Below are 11,670 nucleotides of genomic sequence, written 5' to 3'. Positions count from 1 at the left end.
TGCCCACACAACAAGGAAGATGTGGGAATACTCACACTTTACCACACCAGATGCGACCTGCCGATCGACTAACTGTTGGCGTAACCAATTTTTCGGGCGCCATGCTGGCAAGATGTTAACTCCCTCGCATGATATGCAGAAGGTTGTGGGTTCGATCGCGACCCTGACGCCTGTATATTTTCACTTTGCATGTTTCTTTACCTGTGGTCGTGTGGCTTTTTCTCTGAGTACTCCTATTTTTCCCTGCACATTTAGAAACGTGTGAGAGTATTTGGCTGCTATACATTTCCTCATGATAAGCCACTTCGTTGAGCTATCGTTTGTGACCTGGTCGCTTATGAAAAATAGCTACATACAGTAAGGGAAAAAAGTATTTGACCCCCTGCTGATTTTGTACGTTTGCCCACTGACAAAGAAATGTTGAGTCTATAATTTTAATGGTAGGCTTATTTGAACAGTGAGAGACAGAATAACAACAAAATCCAGAAAAACGATTATCAATAATGTTATAAATTGATTTGCATTTTAATGAGGGAAATAAGTATTTGACCACCCTCTCAATCAGAACGATTTCTGGCTCCCAGGTGTCTTTTATACAGGTAACGAGCTGAGATTAGGAGCACACTCATAAAGGGAGTGCTCCTAATCTCAGCTTGTTACCTATATAAAAGACACCTGTCCGCAGAAGCAATCAATTAATAAGATTCCAAACTCTCTACCATGGCCAAGACCAAAGAGCTCTCCAAGGATGTCAGGGACAAGATTGTAGACCTACACAAGGCTGCAATGGGCTACAAGACCATTGCCAAGCAGCTTGGTGAGAAGGTGACAACAGTTGGTGCGATTATTTGCAAATGGAAGATACACAAAAGAACTATCAATCTCCCTCGGCCTGGGGCTCCATGCAAGATCTCACCTCGTGGAGTTGCATTGATCATGAGAACGGTGAGGAATCAGCCCAGAACTAGACGGGAGGATCTTGTCAATGATCTCAAGGCAGCTGGGACCATAGTCACCAAAAAACAATTGGTAACACACTACGCCGTGAAGGACTGAAATCCTGCAGCGCATGCAAGGTCCCCCTGCTCAAGAAAGCACGTATACATGCCCGTCTGAAGTGTGCCAATGAACATCTGAATGATTCAGAGGACAACTGGGTGAAAGTGTTGTGGTCAGATGAGACCAAAATGGAGCTCTTTGGCATGAACTCAACTCGCCGTATTTGGAGGAGGAGGAATGCTGCCAAGACCCCAAGAACACCATCCCCACCGTCAAACATGGAGGTGGAAACATTATGCTTTGGGGGTGTTTTTCTGCTAAGGGTACAGGACAACTTCACTGTATCAAAGGGACGATGGATGGGGCCATGTACCATCAAATCTTGGGTGAGAACCTCCTTCCCTCAGCCAGGGCATTGAAAATGGGTCGTGGATGGGTATTCCAGCATAACAATGACCCAAAACACACGGCCAAGGCAACAAAAGAGTGGCTCAAGAAGAAGCACATTAAGGTCCTGGAGTGGCCTAGCCAGTCTCCAGACCTTAATCCCATAGAAAATCTGTGGAGGGAGCTGAAGGATAGAGTTGCCAAACGTCAGCCTCGAAACCTTAATGACTTGGAGAAGATCTGCAAAGACGAGTGGGACAAAATCCCTCCTGAGATGTGTGCAAACCTGGTGGCCAACTTCAAGAAACGTCTGACCTCTGTGATTGCCAACAAGGGTTTTGCCACCAAGGACTAAGTTATGTTTTGCAGAGGGGTCAAATACTTATTTCCCTCATTAAAATGCAAATCAATTTAGAACATTTTTGACATGCGTTTTTTCTGCATTTTTTTGTTGTTATTGTCTCTCACTGTTCAAATAAACCTACCATTAAAATTATAGACTGATAATTTTTTTTGTCAGTGGGCAAACGTACAAAATCAGCAGGGGATCAAATACTTTTTTCCCTCACTGTAGCTCAGTGAGCTTTACCTGGTAGCATGTAAAATAGTTTAGTTTTACGGCTTGGTCGGCAGCGGCGGGGGGATCTTAAGAAACTTGCACCGTTGGTTCAACTGCCGTGCTATATTGCGCGTCGAGTCTGCTAACAATTACACCATGGCACCATCTCCAATCTTAATATATATGTGTTTCATTTTCAACATCATATTTGCAATCTGATGAATGTTATTAAAATATTTGGCATTTTGCTCAATGGCACACACCATTATGAGACCTCCTTTGCCAGTAACAAGATATAGTAATAGGTTTTTACCCTTTTATCTGGCACAAAAACTGACACCTTTATACAAGGGATCATGTTTGCAATAACCACACACCATGTGATGTTTGCTTCGTCGTGGGTAAGTGCACAATGCAAAATATTCTGAATTTTAATATCCAGGCACCACGGTAGCAGCTTTCCAAGGATGGCCTTGAGAATGAGGCCTTGACCAAGACAAATACCGTAACCTACAGAGCAAGCAGCAACATATATTCAATGTTAAGACAATCATAAGCCTTCATATTGGTCAACAAAGTTCAATATACAGTAAATACAGTGCATATCATGCATATTATGATGGCAATTTATTGTTGGAGTGTGTTCAGTAAAGGGAACCAATTCTTCAATATATTAATATTGAGTATTAAGTTCACAATATGTGTTTTGTAACACATGTATATGAATTATATATATGGTATATATGATGATATCTCCACAGCCATGTGATATGCTGCTATTCACCACAATGTTAAACAGAAATAGCTTCTTCAATTTAATTGCAATCCTGCATTGTGACAATGTATTGAATCGTTGAACACGAAAATGCACACTTACAATGGCAACTGTCCCGCAGATTTTTGCCACTAAAGATCAAGATGCTGTTTCTTCACTCATTCTGCCTAGAGCCTACAGTAATATCACAAATGACACCAATCCTCCTAAGGCTGTTATCACAATATCCAACCATGCGGCTTCAGGTATTTATTTTGGTTGCTGACCTCCCACCTATTTGCACCCCACTCACACCCTGCACAATTGACCCCCGACTGGGGTAATGTCGCCAAGAAGAGGTGCAGCACTACCGTAGCCAGATGACCCATCAGTAGACCAATGACATTCCCAGATGCTGGGAAAGGAGTAACTATTACTTTGTGTTATGCTAGCCACACACAGCCACACAAAGCCAAGGCGTACATCGCCCCTGCTGGAGCAAAATAAAAATGGCCCATTGTACACCAACCCCATAAATGGTTTTTGTTTATGTCAGAGATAAAAAAAAAAGCAGATCCAAAAAATAAAAAAATGGCAAGCGTCATTTTAGTTTTCACTTAACAGTCGGCCGCCTCCAAAGAAACCTGCAAGAGAAGGGCAGCTCATGTCGGATGCAATGAACCGCTTCGATGATCGCCCTTTGACCCAGGGCAGGATCATGCAACCCATTTGGCCATATCGCCCCGCAATGCATGAGTAGTCTTGTTTTTGGATGGCATTGCATTGTGCTCTCCCGGGGATTCTGCACACGGCACCAACAAAACATTGAAGATTGCCTATAAATGGGATTCACTACAGGGAGTGGAGGCAGGAACCTCATACTTTCATAGCCAATCCGAGTAAAAGTGTCTCGACCGAGAAGAGCAATGGAATAGCACGCATTGGCACTCACAGTCTAGAGGTGGGAATTCCACATTGCTATGGCAGCGGACAAGTATGTTCATAGGATGATCACTGTCAAAGCACAGATCTCTGTGCGAGTTTATAAATCTCTATGTATGTCCTCGTGCACCACTGCGAGTGAAGCACCACCAAAGACTCAATGCAAGTCCCTGCATCTCTGTCGTTGTTGACCAGATTCACGCAAGTGACTCCCTGCACTCGAGCACCCGGTTTGATGACAACCCAATCAATGCAAGCATATCATTGTTATTTTATATTTTTAGTGTTAGGAAACATGGAGGGATACTGATGGCCTGAGTCTAACTGCGAACTGACAAAAGGGGAAAACTATTCTCATATTTTGGTACTGGCAAAGGAGGTCCCATGATGTACTACATTGCAATTAAGTAATCAGTTTTCATGCGTGCATGTGTTCATGTTTCCCCTCACATTCCTACGTCTATTTTGTTTGTTGCCATTTGTAAACATTATTATACCATCACCGCCATGTACACGTAAATAAAGATTTGATTTGAGTTTAAAGAATCAAAATAAACTCGCTGTGTATTTGAAATGCATTACTAAACAAACATTAGAACAATATTTGTTTGTAAATAATTATATGCAGAATCACATTCAGGGCTAAATCATATTTGGACTAATTATTAAGTAAATTAAACCCTCAGAACATAGAACATTGAATAAACATATCAAGAAATGGTATAAAAACTAAAGGTATGAACAAATACAAGTTATCACAGCATTAGGAATTACTGTTCAAAGACTGTTCAAATCTTTCACTGCGTATTATGAAAAGTATACTGACATATACATATGCATTTTTTGAGGTGGTGCTGTGGAAAATCTCTTGCCACAAAATCGCTTGGTTGTAAGGTCGAATCCTGGTCAGGCAAGAACTCAGAACCTAATCCTTCTGGGGTATTAAAAAAAAACCATCGACCATTGGGGAGAGGACAATACTATATTTGTTATCCTACGGAATGAAGTGGCCCCGCCAGCAGAATATGGAGTTCACTTATGTATGCTGAACCTCTTTCGCACTGTACGTAGCCAACCGTGCTAATCAGAGGTGTGGTCACCAACATAGATAAGCGCACACAATTGTCATATGAGCAGAGCACTAAATGTTGATTTTTTTTTTAGATTAAAATCAATCGGCGCTAATTCCAGAACGTAACATGACACAGCATTTTGAGTTTTCTAGTCACGAACATTAGCGTCACCGCTCGAGTGCGCCGACACGAGTGCAATCCACACGTTATGGACCCCCCCATTAACATTCCGGTGCGTGTTTATTTTTGTTGTTGTTGTTAAGGAGCCGCTGTCATTGCTGACATTCCTCTCGCTGCTCCAGCACACGTGGGTACGCAGCGCCGGCTCGACTCCGAGTCGCTGACGGACAGCAGAAGCGGCCTCCAAGGAGCCGGCGGCAGATGCGTGCGCTTGACACGTTCCAGCGGAACGGCGCACGGCTGTCACTGTCTTTCAAGTACATATTAACGTCGTTAATTATACCCCAGCCGCCGGTGGGAGGGATAACAAAAAAATAAACAGTCGATGCTTGAGGAGGAGAAAGAATATATGTGTGCGCATGCGAAATGGGGGGAAATTTGCCCCAGGCCTCACAAAAGAGGGTCCCACAAGAGGCATGTGGTGGGTGGAATAAGGGGGCCTTCCTCCAAGTAGGATATTCGTTTGTCTCTATGTCTGTGAGAACATAAGGGGCAGAGGGGAGTTGCCTCGACTGCATATTTGAACCGGTGAGGAAGGCCATATCAATTATGTCCTCAATTAGCAGCCCTCATTGGCCCTCTTGGCTACTCAACATGTATCCCCATGGCTTACTTGCTACCCCAGTGTCAAAATAATATGCAAATCTGGCCGTGTGGATGTTTGAGTGTTGTCCCCCCATATGTGTAGGTTTCCTCGTTGCACTCTGTATGGTAAGTTAGGTAAAGGTGCAGCCCTGCAATTGCTTGTTCATGCCAAAGCTGGTGGAAGAGCCTCCACTATATCGAGCTCTAGTGGATGAAGCTGGTTGTAATCACCAGTGAAACATGATGCTCGAATTGTAAATGTTGTGGGTTTACTCTCTAACACACCGGTGTGCTGAAAGTAGTAATTGGCACTTTTTTTACGTGACAAACCTTACTAATTGGCTCTGGGTGGTGGCGAGTTTAACGACATATTTACATTTACTAGATCTAACACACATTCTCAAGCAGCTCATTCTGATTGAGAATGATCAAACTACTGCTGGATGACAGCCTTCCCAAGCCACCATCTCTCAAAGCCTTGCGATGCAACAATCCATGTAACACCAGGATTTTCTATCAGACTCCTTCCATTCCATGATGCTACTCATTGGCATGCTTTGCCCAAACCCACTTCAGCAGATAGAAGGGGATAAATGGGATACAGCATGGGCTACGCAAAATATGGGCTGATACACGTGGATTTGAGGTTGATTGGAATCTACTGACAGCTGGTACTCGTGGTATTAAGATCATCTGATTTAAAAGGTGCCTATGGAAGTTGCGAAAGCATTGCTTGTAGTGGCCACTCTCCAGAAATAATGAGCGGTAGTGCAGCAATGTTCATAACAAGCAGTGTCATGTGCATTAAGTGGGCCAAGTGATGGTCCATATGCCAGTCACTGGCCACTTAAGACACAACAAATGGATCTGCTCTTATATCTCCTGCCAACAAGTTATACGCACTTGAAGGTTTCCTCAAAGTGCACCTAACACTGGCACCAGTGCCATGGTAACATAATTCCACTATGGGGGTTAATGGCGGCCATTGTTGTGTATAATGTGTATGTGTTCATATATGCGGTGGTTAGTGCACTGCAGTACAAACCTGACGACCCGAGTTCCATTGCCGCTCAGGGCCAATATCAGTGACAAATACCTGATTTGGTCCTGGGTCTCCAGAAGGTCGACTCTGCTTTAAATGGGTACCAGGTGCTGTGTGTAAACATTGATGCTGTGTGTAAACATTGGCACTGTGGACGAGTATGGTGCTGCCCACATCACCCCATCATGCTCTGTACCAGCTGAAATAGTTGCTTGCTAAAGAGCTCTTGCCCATACAGTGTGTATGTGTGAATGATTTCGTGGCTGGGGTAGTCATTTGTGACCAATATGATAACCATCACATCATTTCATCATCTCGTGTTAATGACTGAATCGAACTGAGGACCTCAAGGGTGCTGGTCCAGAACCGTAAAAATATTCGTGAGCCCAGAGAGCCGCACAGCCAACCATGGCACACTCACCGCCAGGGGCTTTGCAAACCACGCTCTCTGCAAGCATAGACTGTGGATTTCCTCTATCTCAATACCAGCTGTTTTCCTAAACTATATTTGTTTTTAAATGAACTACGTCGTTGAACTTAAAATATATATATATAAATAGCAAGATGATATACTGACCCGCCAATAAATGATTGCACTTTGGCGCTTACCAAAACGGACTCAAGGTGAACGTATATTCAGACCCTTGAATTATCTAAGCCATAACAATGCGTTTGTCAGTTCACTTCATGGTGTTCATGGCAAGTAGTTTTCCAGAAAGTGTCAATATGTATGCAAAAAAGCATCGCGTTGACTTTAAAATTATATTTGCAGTGTATCAACACTTGCGGAATTAAGCTGTCTCTTGATAAAACATCGTCTGCAGCATTCGAATGAAAACATGCTACACTATGACAATAAATGCTACTGTTTTTGTTTAATTGATACGTGACTGACATGTACATAATTCCCTGATATTCGGTATATTCGAGAGATTTGATGTGAATGTGGCAATTATCAACCAACATTGCTGCAATACACGATTGCCAACTGTAGATGGTTTTACAAATAAATGCAAAATACATTCCGTCTACTCAAATTTGTTATTTTCAAATTAAAAATTCTATGAATTTAAATTCAATTTACTCCAAGTTGACTCTGATTATGAATTGTATACGATACATTTACTCTAGGTAAGATTTGATTTCACCCACAAATGTATTAAATAAGCATGGGTACATTTTTAAATTGTTGGCTCAGGCATTGAACAAGCTAATTACTTTATTGTCTAGACTATGTGTCTGCTATATATTCAGACTTTGTGCAACGTCTAACAAGTGCACAATTAACATAATTGCTCACTTTACAATCCTATTTAACCAAATCAGTTAATGGAATATAAATAAGCAAATTAATGGCATTTAGGTCGAAAAAATGTAGCGTGTCTCCCTCTCAAATGAACTAGGCCTGATTTACATTTCCAACACAGTCAGTGTTGGAAACACAGTCAGTGTTAGAAATTCTACATTTCTATGGCAGAGGCCAACCGTGCCAGAATACAAACACTGGCTATATTTGCCATTGAAAATGTGCAAGATATCTGGTCTTAGGCTCATATAAATGCTAACGTTACTTTACCTGCCATTTCTGCGCATACATCTGTTTTCATTCAACCTAAACTCATAAATACCCATTGATTTGCTTCAGGTTTCAAGCAGAAATATACAAACATATGCTTAGGATGAAAATATTTCTGGGGATTGGGAGAAAAAATGCTGCACATTTTGTTATGTATCCAGATGCATTTAAAGGATAATTATAATAAAAACAGAGCAGCAAATTGACATTCCACAACATGGTATTATTTTTTTCAACCTCAGAATAAACACAACGGCTGATCAGACCCTGACAGGTATTCGTTGCAGAGTAGATGTCCATTTGCCTCATATATACCAATTTCGAAAAGTTCGTTCTGGCAAAGGTTGGCCAAAACTGTATTTGCAACTTAAATAAAATAAAGCAACGGTAATACTGTCACTCATGCCAATTAAGCCTGTTGTGGAGACATTTTTGCCTTGTTAGTTTGGATGTCTTTGCCCCCAAGTATATTCCAATTGTGCTTCTATCAGCATAATTTAATTAACATTTCCATTCCAAACACACACACACACCGAGCGCTGTAGCATAACATTAAACGGGGGAACCTAGCTTCCAATAAGAATGCAGTTCTTGCACGCAGGCTTTAGCGCCCTGTGCTACATGGATCAAATATTGTCCGTGTATTTGTGGTACAGTGGTTCGTTTACTGCGATACAATCATAATTACCTGGGTTTCAACCCCAGCCGTGGATGCAATTAGTGGCAATTGGAATCTGAATCTGCCCTGGGCCTCTTCCCTGAGCTGAATCAGCCTAAATGTACTTGAAAATGTCAAGTTTAAGTAAAACAAAACTTTACACACAAGGTAGCCAGAATATACGAGAACAGCAAGTAGGTCGCCGACGTTTCTGTTAGGATATTTAACTGTATTCCAAATTCATACTGACACTCATAAACACATAGCCAAATATCGCATTATTTGAGCTGAACGGTACTGCATTTACTGCTTGTTTCAAGATATCATGGTTCGAGCCCTACAGTCGTCCTGCTTAACAATGCAGGTGTATTAACCACAGAGATTATGCATCTTCTGCTTTATAGTGGACATTCAAGATACCATGATGTCCTTCGAAAATAAGGTAGGCCATGCGTGCCACCATCATGGTTCAAATTTAGCTAAATTTGAAGAAAAAAAACCTTGAAAATTACTGCACTGGCAAGCAAATAGCAACATCACCCACTACTGCAAAACATGAGACTCAGTGATGCTCTCCTCGGTAAAAAAAAATATATTCTTTATTATTTGAATCCAGCCTCTTCAAAGACCTGCATGAAGATAATTTCAAAATCAATTCAAAATCAAATGGGTCTCTTCACAATTGATTTTGAGGTAGATAGCGTGAGTAAAATGTGTGCTGTACACCCTCCTCCACCCAACACAGCGACGTCATGTGAACAAACATGCCGATATATTACTGATCTTCAGCACTGCATGTATGCAGAACTTATTTCGCCACTGTATATAGCCAACAGTGCAAATCGAAGCAATCCAAAATCCACTCCTGTTGTGTTAAAGATCAATCCACAGTGTTTAACGATTGCTCTCCAACAGACCGGTGCGCTGAAGCAGTCATAAATCAGCACGTTTATTCACGTGACAACATTATTAAATTGCTGTGTTGGATAGAGGCGTACGACACAATGTGGTATTTTACTTACACGATCTGGCCCAACAGTCACTTACGCATCAATATTGGTCACGACAAGCCTACACGTCAAACTGAGTCTCCTGTTGTCCCCACTACTACATAGTTGCTAACAGTAAACGCCCCGCCAGTCTATCCAGGCCCAATACAAGATATATATCTGCACACACACATAAGCGTACGCAAAATATAATATATACACATCGTGAATGGACACGTACCTGGTGTGGTGGTGCTGACCAAAGCACTCTTGACACGTCCCATGGCATCCTTAATATGTATTTGCTAACTGCACTTGCCTCTGTGGTCTACAATCAGGAATTGGGGCTTAAGTTTAGCCCTATCTGGGGCTCAGTTGTGGTGCACAGGGGGCGTGGGGGGGGTTATTGGGGGAGGCGGAGGATATGGGTGTCTGGGGGGTTGAGGGGGCCTCGGAAGATATTCCATGAGAAGTCAGGCCCTGTCGATAAGCAGCGGTGCAGTGTTTCACGTACTGTGCAACAATCTCCACCTCTGATTAGCGCGGTTGGCGACAAACGCTGCAAAGAAGTTGAACATACATGCAATCCTTGCTACGTGGGTTCGATTTCCGGCCCATATGCAATGTAAGTGACAAACGGTATCTGAGCTCAATCCTGGTGCCCTGCGTTAACATTAATGTGCAAACATCAGCACTTGGGAGGCATTAAGTGGCCTTGCCCGGTGCTCACTAAGAGCACTTGTAACGGTGATCTGGACGCCTAAACGGAGGATATTTGCCTTTGAAACAAGTGGGCTAATCACACCGCTTCAGCGGAAAATCCATGACAGTCTGCGTCCTCCGCAAAGCCACAAAAGACCGTCGTCCCGCCGCCCAACTCCCCCCATCCGGCCGCTCTGCACCCACACACTTAGCTAGCCGCCCAAATGATAAACTTATCGTTGCAGCGCACCTGCAACTGCGCCGTGCGCGTGCCTATCGATTGGGGAAGCTGGCGGCGCTGCTTGCCAAGGAGAAGGTCAGACCACCGGGAGGGAACGTTGGCTTTTATCTGCCCGCCTACTGGCGGCCAGCGCACGTGCCGGTGCATCGTTAACAAAGATTGGCGGAACGTGCGCACAGAAGAAGGCATTACCATACACATCTTTAATAAATGTTCATCCTCTCAGTGGTTAAATTGGCTCAATATAGCCAGGTAGCTAACACCGGCAAAGGTCATCGATTTAAATGCTTCATTTTGTTCCTGTGTCAATCAGTTGTGCATTTTAAACATAAATAGGCTTTGTTTATATGCAAGGCATTTTGGTTCTTAATTAAAACTTATTAAAATACTATCCAGTTGGTACATGTTACAGCAATATATTTTGATAATGTTCAGAGCAGTGGTAAATCGCCAATGTTGTTAGTTCTTCTGAGCAGAGGATCGAGTTATCTTGTGAAAAGTCTCCATAGGAATCTGCAGGTATTGATTTTAAGTTTGACCTCAGATTGGGGTCCCATTTAAACACCACACTGTATGTGTCCAATTTCTCGCTTGACCACATCTTAGAAAGATCAAGCCTGACTGAAATAAAAATGCTATAATGCATCTGTAGTTATTATTAAATGCCGACAAATCTTAGACTGTATAAACCAAGCAAAAATAATCTGGCATTTAAAAATATATTTCATGCAAACAGTCTATGCATAGTTTGTTTATTTATTCTTGCCAAATTTAGTATTAACGTGTGCAAGTAATATGCTGGTTCAAGAGATGATTGATGTGAATAGTTACTGCCAGTATTTAAAGCAAGTTGCGATCCCATCCCTCAAATGACAATACATATGACACCAGGAGAAAAATAACACAAGTGTAGTGTTATCATTTGCAGATACACTATGTGGAGGCAACAACTTTTATTAACACAATGCTACACCGTTACACAC

The sequence above is a fragment of the Petromyzon marinus genome, chromosome 15, assembly GCF_048934315.1.
Source record: "Petromyzon marinus isolate PM22_M1 ecotype Great Lakes invasive population chromosome 15, UKy_Petmar_22M1.pri1.0, whole genome shotgun sequence".
In the NCBI taxonomy this organism is placed as follows: domain Eukaryota; kingdom Metazoa; phylum Chordata; class Hyperoartia; order Petromyzontiformes; family Petromyzontidae; genus Petromyzon; species Petromyzon marinus.
This window is presented reverse-complemented; position numbering follows the sequence as displayed.